General features: G+C 34.4%; 1 protein-coding gene across 3 annotated transcripts in view; it reads left to right on the top strand.

The window, feature by feature from the left end:
* Positions 1-16,817, top strand: part of d4 — a 284,602-nt gene that overhangs the window by 15,944 nt on the left and 251,841 nt on the right. The window lies entirely within an intron of this gene.

The raw sequence follows: 16,817 nt of genomic DNA, 5'->3' as shown, positions 1-16,817 counted from the left end.
ATCTTCATTATTATAATCTTTACAATCTACCCATTGCAAGTGAAGAAGCTAAAATTCCAATTTCTCGTTCGCAAACTATACAATTTACAATAATTTCAATAATAGTAGAAATTCTACCAAGCATTCCAAAGGAAAATATAAATTTTGTTTTGAAGAATATCTTGGCCTCAATCTTTCGGGAAATACACTAATTCATTGTCCTGTTCATGGTAAAATGTGAGTGAGACACTTATTTAAAAATTAGAACTTCCTGTCATTGTAAATTTTTGTAACTTGCATTCACAAATTAAAAAATATATAAAAAAGAAAATTGTTGAAATTAAATTTACCGTTCATAAAAAATCTTTTTGATTTGAGATTTTGAAAAGGTGTCAGATGTATGTGTGCGTTAAAACTGTTGAAAAATGTTGAAAACACGTCTATAAAACAATAATTTCCTGCAAGGCAGGCAACCAGTACAACACATAAGCCCCGTATTGTGGCGCACCCTATAAAACAAAAATAATGCCTAGAACTACGAATGCGGCAGGCCGGATAAGAGACGAGTCTCTTATGAATCTAGGAGGCCGTGCTCAATATGAGCGCAGCGACAAAAGAGCGCAGCGACAAAAGAGCGCCACGACAAAAGAGCGCCGCGACAAAAGAGCGCCGCGACAAAAGAGCGCCGCGACAAAATAGCGTGAGACAAATAAACACTGTGACAAGACAGGATTTTGAAAAAGCAGCAGTCAATGTATTTACGGAGGAGGTTGCTTTTTCCATTTTTCGCAGGCAATTTATCGGCATGTCCAATCTGCAGGACTCCAAGCATCTTATGCTGCAAATCCTGAATTTGCACTGATGTTGTGCCACCAGCCAGCATTGGCATTTGTGCCAATACAAAATGTACAGGATTATTTGGTAATTGTTCACTTTAACTACTTCTGGAATTTTCGCGTTTTTTCTGGCTAAACAGCCTCAGGGCGTCCTCCTAGATCGTGTCCCACCATTCAAACCTTGTGCAAATGCCTTTTTTTTCTCTCTTGTTGTGTTTCAAGGTAGCGTCAAGGTCGCGCCAAGTCTTAGTATAACTAAAGAGTAAGGAAAATTTTCATTCAATATGGAAATTAATTATTGCCTTAAGAAAGGCAAAGGCAAAGGCAACCTGTATTTACCTTCTTTTGTGGTCACGCTCTTTTGTCGCCGCGCTCTTATGTCGTCGCGCTCTTATGTCGCCGCGCTTTTATGTCGCAGCGCTCTTATACTCCATTCTTTATGTTGGTGAGTGGTCGATGCGATCAAGTAAGCCATGGGTAGCTTTGTAAGTTTTACTTTTTCCACCAAATTTGTGTGTCGTGTAAATCAAATATTAACTGTCATCGCTGTCATTCGAATTGAGAATCTTCGTCAAGCATTCATCTCCAAATCTCACAATCTTATGTCGCGAAATGTAAATATATAAGCCGTACACATCGATTCTTAAATTTAACCGTTCCCGATATGAAAATTATCGGCGTCCGTCGTCGGTCAAACCGACCGTCGACCGAACATTATTCCCGTCCCGTGCCGGGCAATGTTGCAAAGAAGTTTGGGTGTGAGAAATTAACCGGATTCTTAAACCATAAACCGGATCAAATTTGACCGGAAAGTGTGTGGCCGGTCTAGAACATTTTGAAATTCCCAAGCAAGTTATTAAAATTTTTTAAAACGATGCGATATGAAGATGACACGTTTGAGGTTATGTGTCGGTGGTCTTGGTCCATATGAATCATGTAATCATGAGCAATTTAACCAGGAAAATAATAAATAGAAAGACTTTGCGGCGTCTCTGTAAGTACATTATTGTAATATTTGAATATTTTTCAACAACTACCAACGCACTTTTCCATTGGAACTTTCAAAAACCCCTAGATTCAACTTGACGGCTGAAAATTTCCCAAAGACCACTCACCAAGATAAAGAATGGAGTATATGTCGCCGCGCTCTTATGTCGCACGCTCTTTTGTCGCGCGCTCTTTTTGCGGCGCGCTTTTGTCGCGATACCCAATAAACGCCTCTCGTAATTTGTTCATTAATTTTTACAATTAGTAAGTAATAACATCAAAATTTGTTTATAAAAATTGTATTTTTTCGATTCTATTGTGATACAGTTTCATTTGGAAAATATACGTTCACTGAAAAATTTATACAAATTTTAGACACACATAAGTAAATCTTTTATTGCTATGTTTCAGTATAAGATTTGATGGTTTCAACTCTTAACCTTATCTTATCCTTACCTTAACCTTATCTGGTAATCACAATACATCATGTGTAACTATTATAAAATATTGCTTAGAATCTAGAGAGATAACTGAATTACTGACAATAAATGCAACCAATCGAATCATTATTATTAGTGTAATCAAATTTTTCAACCTTTGACATTAATATACATACAATTATATTTATTTACGTATTAAAGGCTGTTAAGAAGGCCATAACGAGCAAGGGAGCTGTTTGAGTAATGTAATGCTCCCGCGGTCGTTATGACCCTTATTCGTAACAGAATGTGGTACGTTTTTCGTCATGCTAAATCACTTTAAACTTATACAGGGTCATTATAAAATATTGTACTATCGTTGTTGGCGTTGAAAACCCACACAAATTTTGGATGTGCGGCCAGCCTCGCAACGTTAGACAAACTAGTAGACAGATTTCCACTACCGCCAAGAGCGCCACCTATCGGCGATACTAGTTTCACTATGTTATGAAGCTTGCGGCACCTTCAACTAAGCCACCAACGCCTACTACGATGGTGCAATATTTTATAATGATTTGAATGGAAATAATTTGAAAATATGTAATGGGAAGCGTTGTTACTTTGGCAAAACATAAAATTTTGAAAAAATGCGGGCTGTTAAAATTTGCGGGCGGTTAAAAGCTCTCTAACAGCCCTGAGTGCTGCCAGGGTGTTATTGACATCTTAACGGTTGTCGATTGTTGAACGTTATTCATACCTAAACAACATAGCACGACAAAAATGGATATTTAGTTGTCTGCTACACATCTATACAAGGTCCCTGAATTACAAATTAAAACTTTAAAAGAGACTTTATAAAATTTCAAATTAAGGTTTTCAAACTTTTAAATAATGTAGGTGGTGTACTTATACATGGTGATCAAGAAGGACTGTTTAAGTTGGTAATGCTGAATTTTATTTTTAAATGTTACAACTGGAGTAACTTCCGGTTGTTGACGGCTTCACACTGACAGCCGCGGTGTGTCCCAGTTGGGCCCGCGCGTTAATGCCCTGTAATCCGATGTCCGAGTTGGGCCCGGCTACCTGTAATAATCCTACGCCGCGCCGCGCCGTCTTGACGGTTTCGAACTTCAGTACCTACTACTTTGACAATTCTATCCATTTACGGTTATACGTACCATAGCAAAAGAATATTTCAAAATTAACATTTTTATTTCAGAAATATGTATTTACATTATTTTACGTAAGAATGTAGATACAAAAAACATCGGATACTCGTAGATACTCGTAGATACAAACAAACAAGTCAATTATTATTTCTTACTTACTGTTAGAGCGTATTATAACAAACAGCATAACGAAATCTAACCAGGATATAGAATTATTCGCTTCAAGTTGTGTTTTTGGGAGAAGAAGTTGGACAGATCTTCTGGCTTGCCACAGATTCTTCCGCGCACGATCAACGTCATAAGTGAAAATCTGATCCAAAAACCCATTTTGTCGCAATTCTTGACGCAATAGTTTTGCAGGTTTGTGTGTTAAATTGTCTAGAGCTTTTCTTTTGACGCCATTACTCAGTGCTTGCCTCTCTATATTTTCTTCTTCCGGGTGATTATGAATAAGATCACTGCTGATCACATTCGTTGGTTCGGAACCGAAGGTTTACACTTTTGCAAGGCAGTTTGATTTTTTGTTGACACAACCTCACCGAATTTTACCGTCGTTTAACTTCCTTGCCACACAAAACTTAAAATTATTCACTACAAGCAACTGTTTCCCTTCTTCACTGAAAATTGATTCCACTTCCATTTCTGAGACTATACTAAGGACAACGTAACTTTTTATCTGCCCCGCCCATTTTATTTTATTAGTTACCAATCAAATAGGTTGTTAAGACGATCTGATTTACACAGTACAAATTTCTGACATTCGAATTGTCTTAATGACATTTTATTTTTTAAAACCTAAAACAATAATTGTGGACTTGACAGCAAAATTCTAACCTTAACTTTTTTACGTGGCAAATGTGATGAAAAATTATACAGATTGAATCTGGCTTTGATTCTGATTGGTCAATTTTAGTGGGCGGAGCAATTAAAAAGTTATAACGGCAATACTATAGGTATTTACAGATTCACTAGCAAATATTCAAATGAAACTAAAATTAAGATTCATTTTTATAATTAGTTGTTGGCCGGGTGGCCCTACTCCTTATCGGATTAGGCGGTGCCCGGATTGGGGATACTTGGGGGCCGATAAATTTGAGCGAGGATTATCTCAGGTAGCGGGCCCAACTCGGATAGGCCCGACAGCCGCATCAGTGAAAAGTCAAATTTGACATTTCAAATTAAATTAAACATGCTGGTGAATCGTTCGAGAGAAGAGTTAATTTATGTTTAGAGCAAAATGGGGAGCACTTCGACAATTTCCTTTAGTTAATTTTTAGATTATTATTCCGAATTCCAGCTTTGATTTCTTTTTGCCGTTAATTTTTACTCTCATATCCTGTTATTAATGCTACGTCAGATATCTGTCAAATGAACCCACAACATATATCCGGTTGCAGTGTTGTAAATAGCCGAATAAAAAAATGTTCTTAATTGTATTGCCAACTTAAACAGTCCTTCTTGATCACCCGGTAAATGATTTTGTACCGAGTGACTATAAATGATTGAAAATTATTTTGTTATGTTATCTCTAGTTGGCAACATCGTTGGCATGACACACGTAATTTTTAAAATTGAAACAAACGTCAAAAAAATCTAAATCGACAATGTACTTCGTGACTTAACCTAACCTAAATAGAAATGACTGACAGATGATGCACGAGAAGATTTGCACTACCAACTGCATCAGTGTTGCCAATCCACTATTTTCTTTCAATAATTTATAGTCACTCGGTATAAGGTGCGTAAACACTTATGGTCAGCAGGATAACTGACTCAGAGTCAGTTACCTTGCTGGTCATAAGTATTTATTAACACTGTGCGGAGAAGAATTTAATCTCTACATTTAATAAAACTATTGAGTTGTTTTGCAGCCAATTTAACTCCAGTGGTGTGTACTCGCTTATTCACATAATTTTAATGTTTTTTAAATAGAGCAGCAACCATAAATTTTACATTAAATTTTTACGTCTACTTGGACTACAATCATTTATAATAAACTGTATTATACATACAGTGCGTTCGTAAATTCGGTAAAACTCTAAGTATTCATTTCCGAGAAAAATCCTCGAAAAAGTCAACTTTGTTTGTAAAAAGTGCATATTCTACAGTACTTTACTTATCTTGACAGCTTTTCATCTCCTAATTATGATGTCATCAATAATTTCTCTAAATGACAACCCCCACTTTTTTCTTCTCTTTCTGATAGATCTTCGTACTAGCTAAACGATGAGTGAAAAAAATTGATACTTTGCATAACCATTTTTTTGGAGAAAACGACAATTTTTATTTCAAAAATGTAATTTAAATTTTAAGAAAACATTTTTTCTCTATGGGTTTAGTTAAAATCGAAAATTTGTTTTAGGGCCGGTTGCACCAACGCTAGTTAAAGTTAACTGTAGGTTAAAATGTTTCGTTACTTTAGTTACCTATTGTTATAACAATGTTTTCGTATATTTTAATCTATGGTTAAATTTAACTCACGTTGGTGCAACCGGCCCTTAATAGACCAAATAATTTAGAAGATTTTCGGGAGAGAATTCGCGCTGGAATGGAACAAATAAGCTCTGACATTATATTTAGCACAGTGTACAGTGTCGGTGAGTGCTAAATGGTTGGCGGGAGGCAATTTCAACATTTGCGTTGAATTTTATTTTTAACCTTAGATATTTGTTTGTTTTGGTTTGAGGTCAATTAAAATTTTTACAATAAAAATTAAATTAAATTATTGAAGAAATAAAATTTGTCATTTTCTCAAAATTGTTATGTAAGGTATTCATTTTTCTCATTCATCGTTTAGCTACTACGAAGGCCTATCAGAAAAAGAAGAAAAAAGTGGAAGTTGTCGTTTAAAAAATTTATTGATGACGTCATAATTAGGATACGAAAAGCTGTCAACATAAGTAAAGTACTGAAAAATATGTACTTTTTAAAAACAAAGTTAACCTCTTTGAGGATTTTTCTCAGAAATTAATATAGTCTATTTTTTAATCAAAGGATTCGACCTGTTAATTTAGGTTTGTAAATATAAAATTTTACTAAATTTATGGAATTTAATGATATCTATTGGCTATACCAGCCAACGTCTGTCATTTTTAATGACCTTGAAGGTACGCAAACTCGCAGCTAAAATTTGAACGTGTTATTAAAAATGCCTCGCAAAGTAAGACATTTATTAAACTCTCAAATTAGTTGTTATTAACTTTATTAACATGCTGCGCTACTAATATCTCTAATAACCTCAATTTTTATATGATGAGATTTTTCACCCTATGTCAAAAGTGTAGGTACAATGTCGTCAGCCCTATTTTGTGTGTAAATTGCGGTGTTGTGGTAACTGCTGAAATACCTTCAAATTTTACATTAAATTTTTAACGACAAAATCTAATCTTTTCGTTGAATCAGACAAGTGATTTACTTAATTGTTTGTGTAGACCCCTATTTTTTAATGTTTAACAATCTAATAATAATCGCGCATAATTTTCGATAAAGGAAACATGTGTTAAAATTACATTTTTTAACTTGAGGTAATTTTATTATTACTAATTGAACCTTCACGGTCTAAAATATCTGTATTTTAAATCTCACAAAAATCCGCTAGAAAATAACTGAGTTCTTAGGCTCGAAAGTCTTAGCTGAGACACAATGTATATTCTCATATACAGGGTCTATCAGAACTGGCGGACCAAAATAATACGGTGAATTCATCACCTGCTGGGAATAATAGGAAACATGTTCAAAAAAATCTATCTTAAATAGTAATTAGGAAAGAAGCGATTTAAACTGACCAATCCTGTTGTTGATGTTAAGTTACCTATAATAGTATATTATGTTATGAGGAGCAAAAATGAAGTTTTATGTGCTGCGGCTGGTAGATTGGCTGTCGAACGCAGTGAGGCAGACAAACCAGCCAAAGCACATACCTACAGTGCATTCACTTTTGTTTTAGACCAGAGTAGGCTATGGAAATTTGGCGAGTTGTATGGTAGGACTGTGGCTGAATGACAATATACATCATGTATAATATTTGAGGTTACACTTTCTTGTCAAAATTCATGACCATGTAGGTAGCCAAGCATTATCATTTTCCAATTAACTACATAGTTTCTAGGACTCAATAATGTGTGTATTGTTACCACCGGCCCTCGAGGTGTTATCGGGACCGGTGTCGTTTTGTTGACCGATGCCTCTGCTTCGTCGGAACGACTCCCACAAGAGCCGATTCGTCCCGTCTCTCGAAACGTTCTTCCGTCGAAGAAGATCGCCGTCTCGTAGCCCAGCTCACTTTTACCAGAGCCAGGCTCTGAAAAGAGCCGCAGTCTCGTTTTTTGGGGAGAGGAGTGAAATGACACGACGCTTGTTGAGTGTAAAAACTAACTTGTGACGTTTTTCGGCCGACGCCGCCTATTTGTTCAGGGAAGTTGGGACTAAGCTGTCCTGATCAAACCGGGACGCAACCGGTGCCCGGTGACAGTATTTAGTGATAAATGTAAATATTGCACAAATTTAAAACTAATTTACCTTAATACTTAATAATAATGTCAAATTTGACACTGGCAGTTCGAACAATTTTGATTTTGTTATTTTGACATAGCCCCGATACCAACATTTAAAAAAATTAAAATAGCCTGCTCTGGTCTAAAACAAAAATGAATGCATTATAAAACCATTTTTGCTCCGAATAAGATATACTATTTTTTCTTCAAACCTTCATAACAAATTATTTAAGACATGTTAAGAAACCAGGTAGGAATTTCAAATTATTTAGCTAGTTTACTTTACTCCCGCTCATCAGCGGAGATAATAACTTCACGGATGCCCTCAGCGGAGATAATAACTTTTATTCACAATCGGTTAGTAACGTACAGCTTTTCTAACCTCTTAAAGGTTAGAAAGTGAGCGATTACTCGTGTATACATCAACCGCTCAGTAATGATGAAAAGAGGAGTCCCGAGTCAGTAATGACTTAATGAGTCGTAGGTAAGCGGTTAGTAATGAAACCCATAACTGACCTGTGGTGGCGCTACTATCGCACCAATCGCGAAAATTTCTGTACGTTTTTCTGATATCGTAATTTGCTTTTCTCAGGTAAGAGATTGAGTGTTAATTTGTGTGCGGATTCCCGCAATTCTGGGGAGGGTACACTCTATTTCAATATCGCCCATTTTGTTTGTTAAAAAATGTGAGCAAATGTCAATTTGGTTTGACTTTTGTGAACTAAAATTTAATACAATCTCAATCGCGTGCGCCTACTAAGTTTTAATATTTTGCCGAAATAAACGATAGTATTACGGAGGTTGGTTTTTATTTATTTTTTATTATTATAATGTTGCTTGTTTTATTAAATGATTGATTGTGAATAAAATAGTATACAAACCTTGGCGAAAGTACATTCCTGTGTCTCGAGAACTAGTTCACCTCGAGGGCAAGCCTCTCGGTAAACTATTGTTCTCTCGACAGGAATGGAACACTTTCCTCCTCGGTATGTAATATACCATATCTGCCGCACTCAGCGGAGATAATAACTTTATCTGCCGCTCGATAGCTCGTTAGATGCCATGACAATGAAGTGACACTTTAACATTATCAATGCAGCAGGATAATGTCATAATTTACGGACGTTTGAAGAAAAAATTAGTTTTTCACGGATCAGCTTTTACACCAGTCAGTGGTGCGCTCTCAATCGACTCTCCAACGCCTACTTCGACGCCAAATTTAAAAAAACACCCTTTATGTACAGTGTGAAAAACCAATTTTTCTTCAAAAATTTAATTTAAATTTTAATGTAAATTTTGTTTTTTTTGGCTTTATTTAAAATAGAAGGTCGAGTAGAAGGTTTATTTTAATAGACCAATCAATTTAGAAGATTTACGGCAGAGAATTCGGGCTGAAACGGAACAAATAAGCCCTGACATTATTGAGCGCAGTGTAGGTACAATGTGTCGGTGAGTGCCAAATGGTTGGCGGGGGACAATTTCAACATTTGCATTAAATTTTATTATTCACCCTAGATGTTTGTTTGTTTTTGTTTGAGGTCAATTAAAATTTTTACGCTAAAAATGAAATTAAATTTTTAAAGTAAAATTTGTCATTTTCAAAAAAAATTGTTATGTAAGTTACCAATTTTTTTCGTTCATCAATTAGGTAGTAGGAAGGTCTATCTGAAAGAGATGAAAAAAGTGGGAGTTGCTATTTAAAAAATTGGTGATGATGTCATTGGCCAAAAAGCAAGTTGTATACTCGAAATGTTTTGGATATGGATTGTCAAACTCAAGGTCGCTTAAAACTTATGATTGAACTGTACATTAGTGAGATCTGTCATAAATTCCAATAACCTTATTGGCGCGCCTAGTTACTTTTGCTGGTAGTGCCAACTTAACGCCAAGTCCCCAATCCACATCCATAACGTTCCGACTGTACGTCACAGGATGGCATTTTTCAAAATAAAATCGAAGTGTCCGAGCGATTTTCCAAAAAACATCACATAACGCTACTATGAATTTTGTTCCAAACTTTATTTCACACTGTATTTATAAATAACAAGAATTATATATCGGGTCTTCAAATAAATATATATTTAGAGTAGGCGTAGGCGACATTCAATTCAGTTAACAGTGTAAAGTAATTTTTGTAGGTAACCAATTATTCTCCGGAGTTACACAGGTTACATAGTAAGCTTTTCCCCAATTTCATATTGTCATATTCCGTGGAGCGGGAATAGGGAGAATGCACTACAAAAATTAAAAATATTTTCTAACCTAATTTTATTTCGTTAAAACGTTTCTTGTGTCATTTTCTACGCTGGAAAAATGTTGCAAACAATTGAATTTCCATACGTTTCTCTAAATATAAATTTATTTCAAGGCACTTTATTAGTGAATATCACAGAGGTGTGCATTACAAAATATTTCTTAATTTTAACATACGAATGGCACATTACATTTGATAAATTTAAAGGACATAGTAGGTACTACAATAATTTTATACACTTCGGCAAATATTAAATATCACTAAAGCCACGTGAGGTTTTAACATCCCATAGTTTTTTGTTGTTGTGATTAATTATATGCAGCCATATGGAAATGTGTAGCTTTTCCCGCAATTAATTTTATTTCGTTATTTAATAGTATATTTTGTAACGAGTTTGGAATGAGGCATATTCCACACGAGTGGAAGTTTGACTACTAAGCCGCAGGCGAGGGTGGCGGTCCACGAGTGTGGAATATGCCATTTCAAACGTGTTGCAGACTATGTATAGGTACTTTTTGTACGCCTGTAGATAAATTAATTCTAAATTTTAAACATTCGCTCAAAACCTTGCGAACGGAAAACAGACAAAATATCGGTAGCTGTCACATGGCTGTCACCACCTCGCTCGTTATAGGAAAATGTAATAGTACATACTACAGAAATTATAGGGAAAAATTTGTTCGAACGATCAAAATTTTAATGCCTAGCAGTTTCTAACGAACACAAATTGATGTCACAAAATGATTTGGGATGATTGTGATTGAAGTTCTTATTGTATTTAGGTACGTTATTTTGACAATCAATGACGGATTAACGATGGACATTTATTCGAGTTTTGAACCTATTTAATCAGTGAGCTAAAAATCGTACTCTTGCAATAATAGCAATAGATGTTGCCACCAGTACTCATTCTTCAACAAGTAATGGAATAATATTCTGTAACAGTTCTAGAATGTGGGTCATTCCGTATCTAAAACCACTATACTCGGGATCACGAAGCAGTGTCCCTACCTACGTCATTCCTTAAAGTTTGACGTCATCAATTACCTCGTTTACACACGCTGTTGAACCGAACCGACAGCATTTCTAACAGTTATGCAACCCGCTGACTAACTTCCCTTAGACGAAATTCCAATCTGCCATTCAATGAAAAGCGATTATTTTCATAGATATCACAATTGCAAATTGAAATGAATAACTGTAATGCATCGAAACAAGTGAAAACATTTTTAACGAACCACGGTGAACGAGCGTATACCTAACTTAAAATATAAAGGTTCCGTTTCTTTGTATGTATATATTTTTAAAAATCATCTCACTAACCAGCAAAAACAAAAATCTATAAAGTCTGTCCAGCGAGAGACTGGTTGACATAAAGTAGAGAAAGTAGTACTATGGCGGACAATAAATTTAGGCCGGCAAATTTCTGACATTTCAAAAAAGTCAATGCAAGCGACCATTTATTGCCATTATGACTGATGTATCAGTTTGTCAAACTGAAGGTTTTCAAGCTGTTTGGCGTTTCCTTCGCCCTTTTCGTAACTTACAGATCATGACGCACTAGCATAACTGGTTTGTAGTAGCACTTCTCTCTGGTGCACGCTTCTTTTCCCAATTTTAATTTTGATTATCGCTGATTATCACCATGACAAGAATGACAAAAATCGAAAATGGGTTAGTTGAACATAATGCCAGCTTCACATTTTGATGTCAAGCCAATGACAGGCCGGCCTAAATTTATTGTCCGCCATAGTACAGGGTTATTCTAAATGATTGTAGTCGAAGTAGGCCATGCCCATGTTATTACATTTTTGCCGCTTTCATGTGAACTGTCAGTTTTGTCGCTGTCACTCTCATTTTTTAGGTGAAAAGTGCGGTGATGAGATTTTTATTTATTTTTGTTAAATTAACGATTGAATCCAGAAATACTGAGTTGTTTTGCACCCAATTTAACTCCCGTGCGTGAACGGTGTGTACTCACTTATTCACATCATTTTGATGTTTTTTTATGCGGAGCGGCAACCATAAATTTTACATTCAGTTTTCACGCCTACTTCGACTACAATCATTTAGAATAACCCTGTACCTAGGGCACGTAAAATCTGAAATATATCCTTCAAGCAGTAACATTTTTGCCCTGAAATTATGCTCTAATTAATGTATTCTAGTGCATTTTGTAGTGTTGGGTTAATTTAATACAATTTAAAATCTCCCAATCTCTCGCTAGACGAAGTATACATAATAGTTATTTTTGTATTAAGTGTGCAAAATAATTGTTTTTTGTTGGCACATGATAATGAGTTTTCAAACTTATTCGAATGCGCCGACAAAACAATCATCTTGCACATGAAATGCAAACAAAATTTTTTCTACAACCACTTTTTAAACCTTTCCTAATAAAATTCATACTTACTACAAAACGATTAGACATTCAAGTTGCCCGCTTGCGCTGACTACTTGGTTACGAATTTTTGTAAAATTTTCCTTGGATGTTTTAATATTTTTCACTGTTTTTACGGTGACAATTTAATTCATACACTAAAAATCCCATAAGCAGTGGGGTTTTTGTCATTACGACCACGAAAAAAGTTTGCCCTTTCCCAGCGACAAAACGGAACCTAACGTTCAAAAAACTGCCAGAAAAAAATACTCGTCCTACGGACTTGTAATTTTTTTTAGAGGCAGTTTTTTTTCGTTAAATTGCCAGGCAACAAAATTCTCATTGAAATGTTAGGTTTATTTCGACAAAAAAAAAAAAGCTCTCGTGTAATTATAAGTGAAAAAAAATATTAAACCATCCAAGGAAACTTTTTGACAACTATTTTTGATCTATCAAAAAATGATATACATACTTTGCGACTTGGTAATGATGCATAAATGTCGCGTTTTTTTGACGGTTGTAGAAAAATATGTTTTATTCGGAATCGTATTATAATATGCACATTCCTAACCTTATAGGAGGGCGGAAAGTTAACCATTCCTTTTTATCTTTACTTCCCTCTCTTGGTCAGTAATAGGCCACTTTCCGCCCTATTATAAGGTTTTTTCCAGTGGCGTACTTACTGAAAGTCGAAAAACAGTAGAAATGAAACTGCATCAAATTAATTGTTTATTTGCTAAAAATGTAATGATTTCGAATAAAATAGTATACAAACCTCGGTGGGAATGTGTTTCATTCCTGTCTCGAGCATTAGTTCGCCTCGGCTACGCCTTGGTAAACTATCTTAACTCTCGACAGGAATGAAACACTTCCCACCTCGGTATGTAATCTACTATTTTCAATATTGTTCCATTTATTGAAAGCATCAATTTCTATGCAACGTAATACCACGATTCGTGTAACATTAACTCAACAAAATCAATTTAATACAGGGTGACTGACGAAAAACCTTTGATGCTGTATCTTGCTTATTTTTTTATCCGATTTGAATAAATGACACATCAAATGAAATAATTTTGAAAACACTTCAATACCAACTAAATAAAAAAAATATATTGCGTCCAGTTTTTGACAGATGAACATCAGCTTTTTTTTTTCAAATAGCACTGTACATTTTTTTTTATTCAGTATTGTAGAGATGTGTCTTCTGAATATAAAAATGCAAAGAACTATACCCATTCATTAAACAAAAGTCAAGAAATTAAAGAGTAAATGTAAAAATTTAAAAATCAAGTGACCAAAATAAACAAGAGAGAAGTTTGTTCTAAATGCTCGAAATGACTAAGTGAGCTCTGAGTATTCATTTGTCAAGACAGAATATAGCCTAAGGGAGTCCGTTTCGGCTCAGGGACGCGAGGGTCGCGGGTTCGATTCCGACCCAGGGCGGAAGAAAAGGCTATATTCTATCTCGTGATTCGGAAGTCACGTTAAGCCATTGGTCCCGGTCTATTGAGTTGGTCATCATGCCCCTCATAGATTTGTAAACCAGTCCTAGACTGTGTGGTGTGGCATTTTTGGAGATAGAATGGACTAGTGGGTCCCTTTTTTATTGATAGCAGTCTCAATCAAACAAAATATCATATTATTTATTATAAAACGAAATAAGCAATTTTCTGGATGAGATACCATTAGCAGTGTTGAATAGAGTCGTGTTTCGTCAGAACGGCGCCATACCACATAATGCACGCATGAATTTTGTATTTTTAAATCATTTAAATCATTTTGGTGAACGAGGAATGGGTGCTCATAGAGCTATTCGATGGCCCGCTAGATCCCCAGATTTGAATCCATTTATATTCATTCGAAACTTTCGAGACAATGTTTATTTGACCCCACCAGGTGCCCAAAAAGAGTTAGGAAAAAAGATAGTGCGAGTATGTCAGGAAAAACCCCGAAATTTTTTACTGAATGCAAAGGTGGGCATTTCTAGAAGGTATCGACAGTGTCTGCAACAGCATTGAGGAATTTTTTTCTTTTATTGTAAGAATATTCAGAAGAAGATTCTTTATAAGAACGAATAAAAAAATATGTTGAGTGTAATTTGAAAAAAAAAAGTTGGCTCTCGTTTGTCAAAAAATAAATGTCGAAAAAAATATCGAATGGGAAAATAATGAAGTGTTTTTCGAACTATTTCATTTGATGTGTCATTTACTCAAATCGGATAAAGAATAAGTAAGATACAGCGTCAAAGGTTTTTCGTCAGTCACCCTGTATAAACGGTTATTTTTAAATGAATTATTTACTTTTTGTTGGCATGGTTAAAACGAATTGATGACGTAAGGGCACTGACTCGTGAGTAATTAGAATGTTTATATTCTAAAACAGGCGTACAAAAAAATTATTATGTCACTCTTAGGAACTGAAGAAGTTTACAACAGCAAGTATATCTGGGTTTATTCACCTTCAAGTAACTTTATTTGAATGGTAATTTCCATGGATCTACCAATAGCAGATTCTAAATCATAGCAACTACTGGTCAGATAAATTTACTTGAAGGTGAATAAACCGAGCCTTATATTCTACTTGTCAGATCAACTCATACATTATCTTATTGATTCCTTTTTGTTCTTTTTAAAATCATTTTATTATCAATTTTTTAAATATTCCAAATTATGTACTTCAATGTAAGGAAGTCAAAATCTGGCCACATGAATGAGTTTGTTTTTCTCAGAAAATAAACTAGGCAAAAATGAATAGGGAATTTCACAATTTTTCTTGGAAAGCAAAATAATTGCCCCAATCCTCCCACATATTCTTAAACACTAGATAAATTTAAAATGTTACATGTACCTACCTACTTGAAACATTACATTTAATGTGCATATTTAGGTATATAATTATTTCTAACACATTTCATTACAAATTTTAAACTGTAGTTATAAAAAATTCACGAAAGGAAAAATTCCCTATTCATTTTTGCCTTGTTTAATTTTTAATAATTGTGAAGATTTTTAAAATTTTTATTTTATTGTTTTTTTATTATTTATATACATTTGTTTTTTTTTGCAGCTATGTTTCATTATAGACAATATTCTCTGTTGAAAATGAAGCGGACAGAACCGAACTCGGATTTATTAACCATTTCGGATATTGCTATCAAGTAATGGTAATTCCTTTGAAAGCACTATTTTTATATTGTAATTTATTTTGCATTACACCCAATTTTTACACCACCTGCACGTCGAAGTGTATTTATATGACATTACAGATTACAGACAATCTGAATCAAATAATGGAGGAAGCGGTTTCTTCCGGCAGTCACCCTTCCAAACACTGACGCGCCTGAAATTGCTTAACATGATTGATCGAATGATGATAGTGCTTTCAGAGTATCACAGCCGCCATATCATCATTATTAAATATTTACATATTTACGAGACAGAAAATATTAAATATCTGCCTATTACGTTCAAAGTGCAATGGTGCAACAGTATTTAATTTTTTGACATTCTTATTTACAGTATGGTTTTTTGTTTTATTTTTGTAAATTGTCATTTTTGAAATTTATTCATTACGAGCTATTGCTAAACTAATTTGTGATTACCTAAGAATCTGACTACATTAAATATACCTAAGGCGTAAATGTATGATTTTGTTTTACAAAGGTGGCAACATGAACTACTTTAAAAAAATATCTTTTTTATTTAATTTCTTCAAAAAATAAGATATTTTATATTTAAATTGCTTAATAAAGCGTAAAATGTTCGCGATTTTTTTAATTGTTTATAAATTCCTGTTTAATTTGATTATTAATTCGCTAACAGGTAATAAATAACAAGTAAAAATTAGCTAGCGACTCTACAGTCACATTTAAAATGTGAATGTAAACATTAATAACACATATAATAACATAACATGACATGTGTTAATCAAACCACAATATTTGTAGTCAACCAATTAATGTTTTTTTTTCTTGTTCTTTATTAATACCGTTAACGATTTCATCATTATCATCAAAAAAGTCATCATATAACTTTTCTTTAATATCTGTGGAATCTTCTACTTGAGTTTCAATGACTGTATCACCTGAAGAATTAGTATGGTCGTTCGTTTCAAGTTCGAAAATGTCCACGGACGTATTAAATGATTTTTGTTCTACGATGGCATCAGCTGCAGCTTCCCATAATGTTGGTGGTGGCCTAAAATATAGAATGATATGAGTTATTTTTTTAAGTAATTCATTGACTATACTGGATATTGAAACCATCCATGATGTTAGTCACGAGAACACTTACCTAAT

This window comes from Tenebrio molitor, chromosome 1 (genome assembly GCF_963966145.1).
Source record: "Tenebrio molitor chromosome 1, icTenMoli1.1, whole genome shotgun sequence".
Taxonomy (NCBI): domain Eukaryota; kingdom Metazoa; phylum Arthropoda; class Insecta; order Coleoptera; family Tenebrionidae; genus Tenebrio; species Tenebrio molitor.
This window is presented reverse-complemented; position numbering and strand designations above follow the sequence as displayed.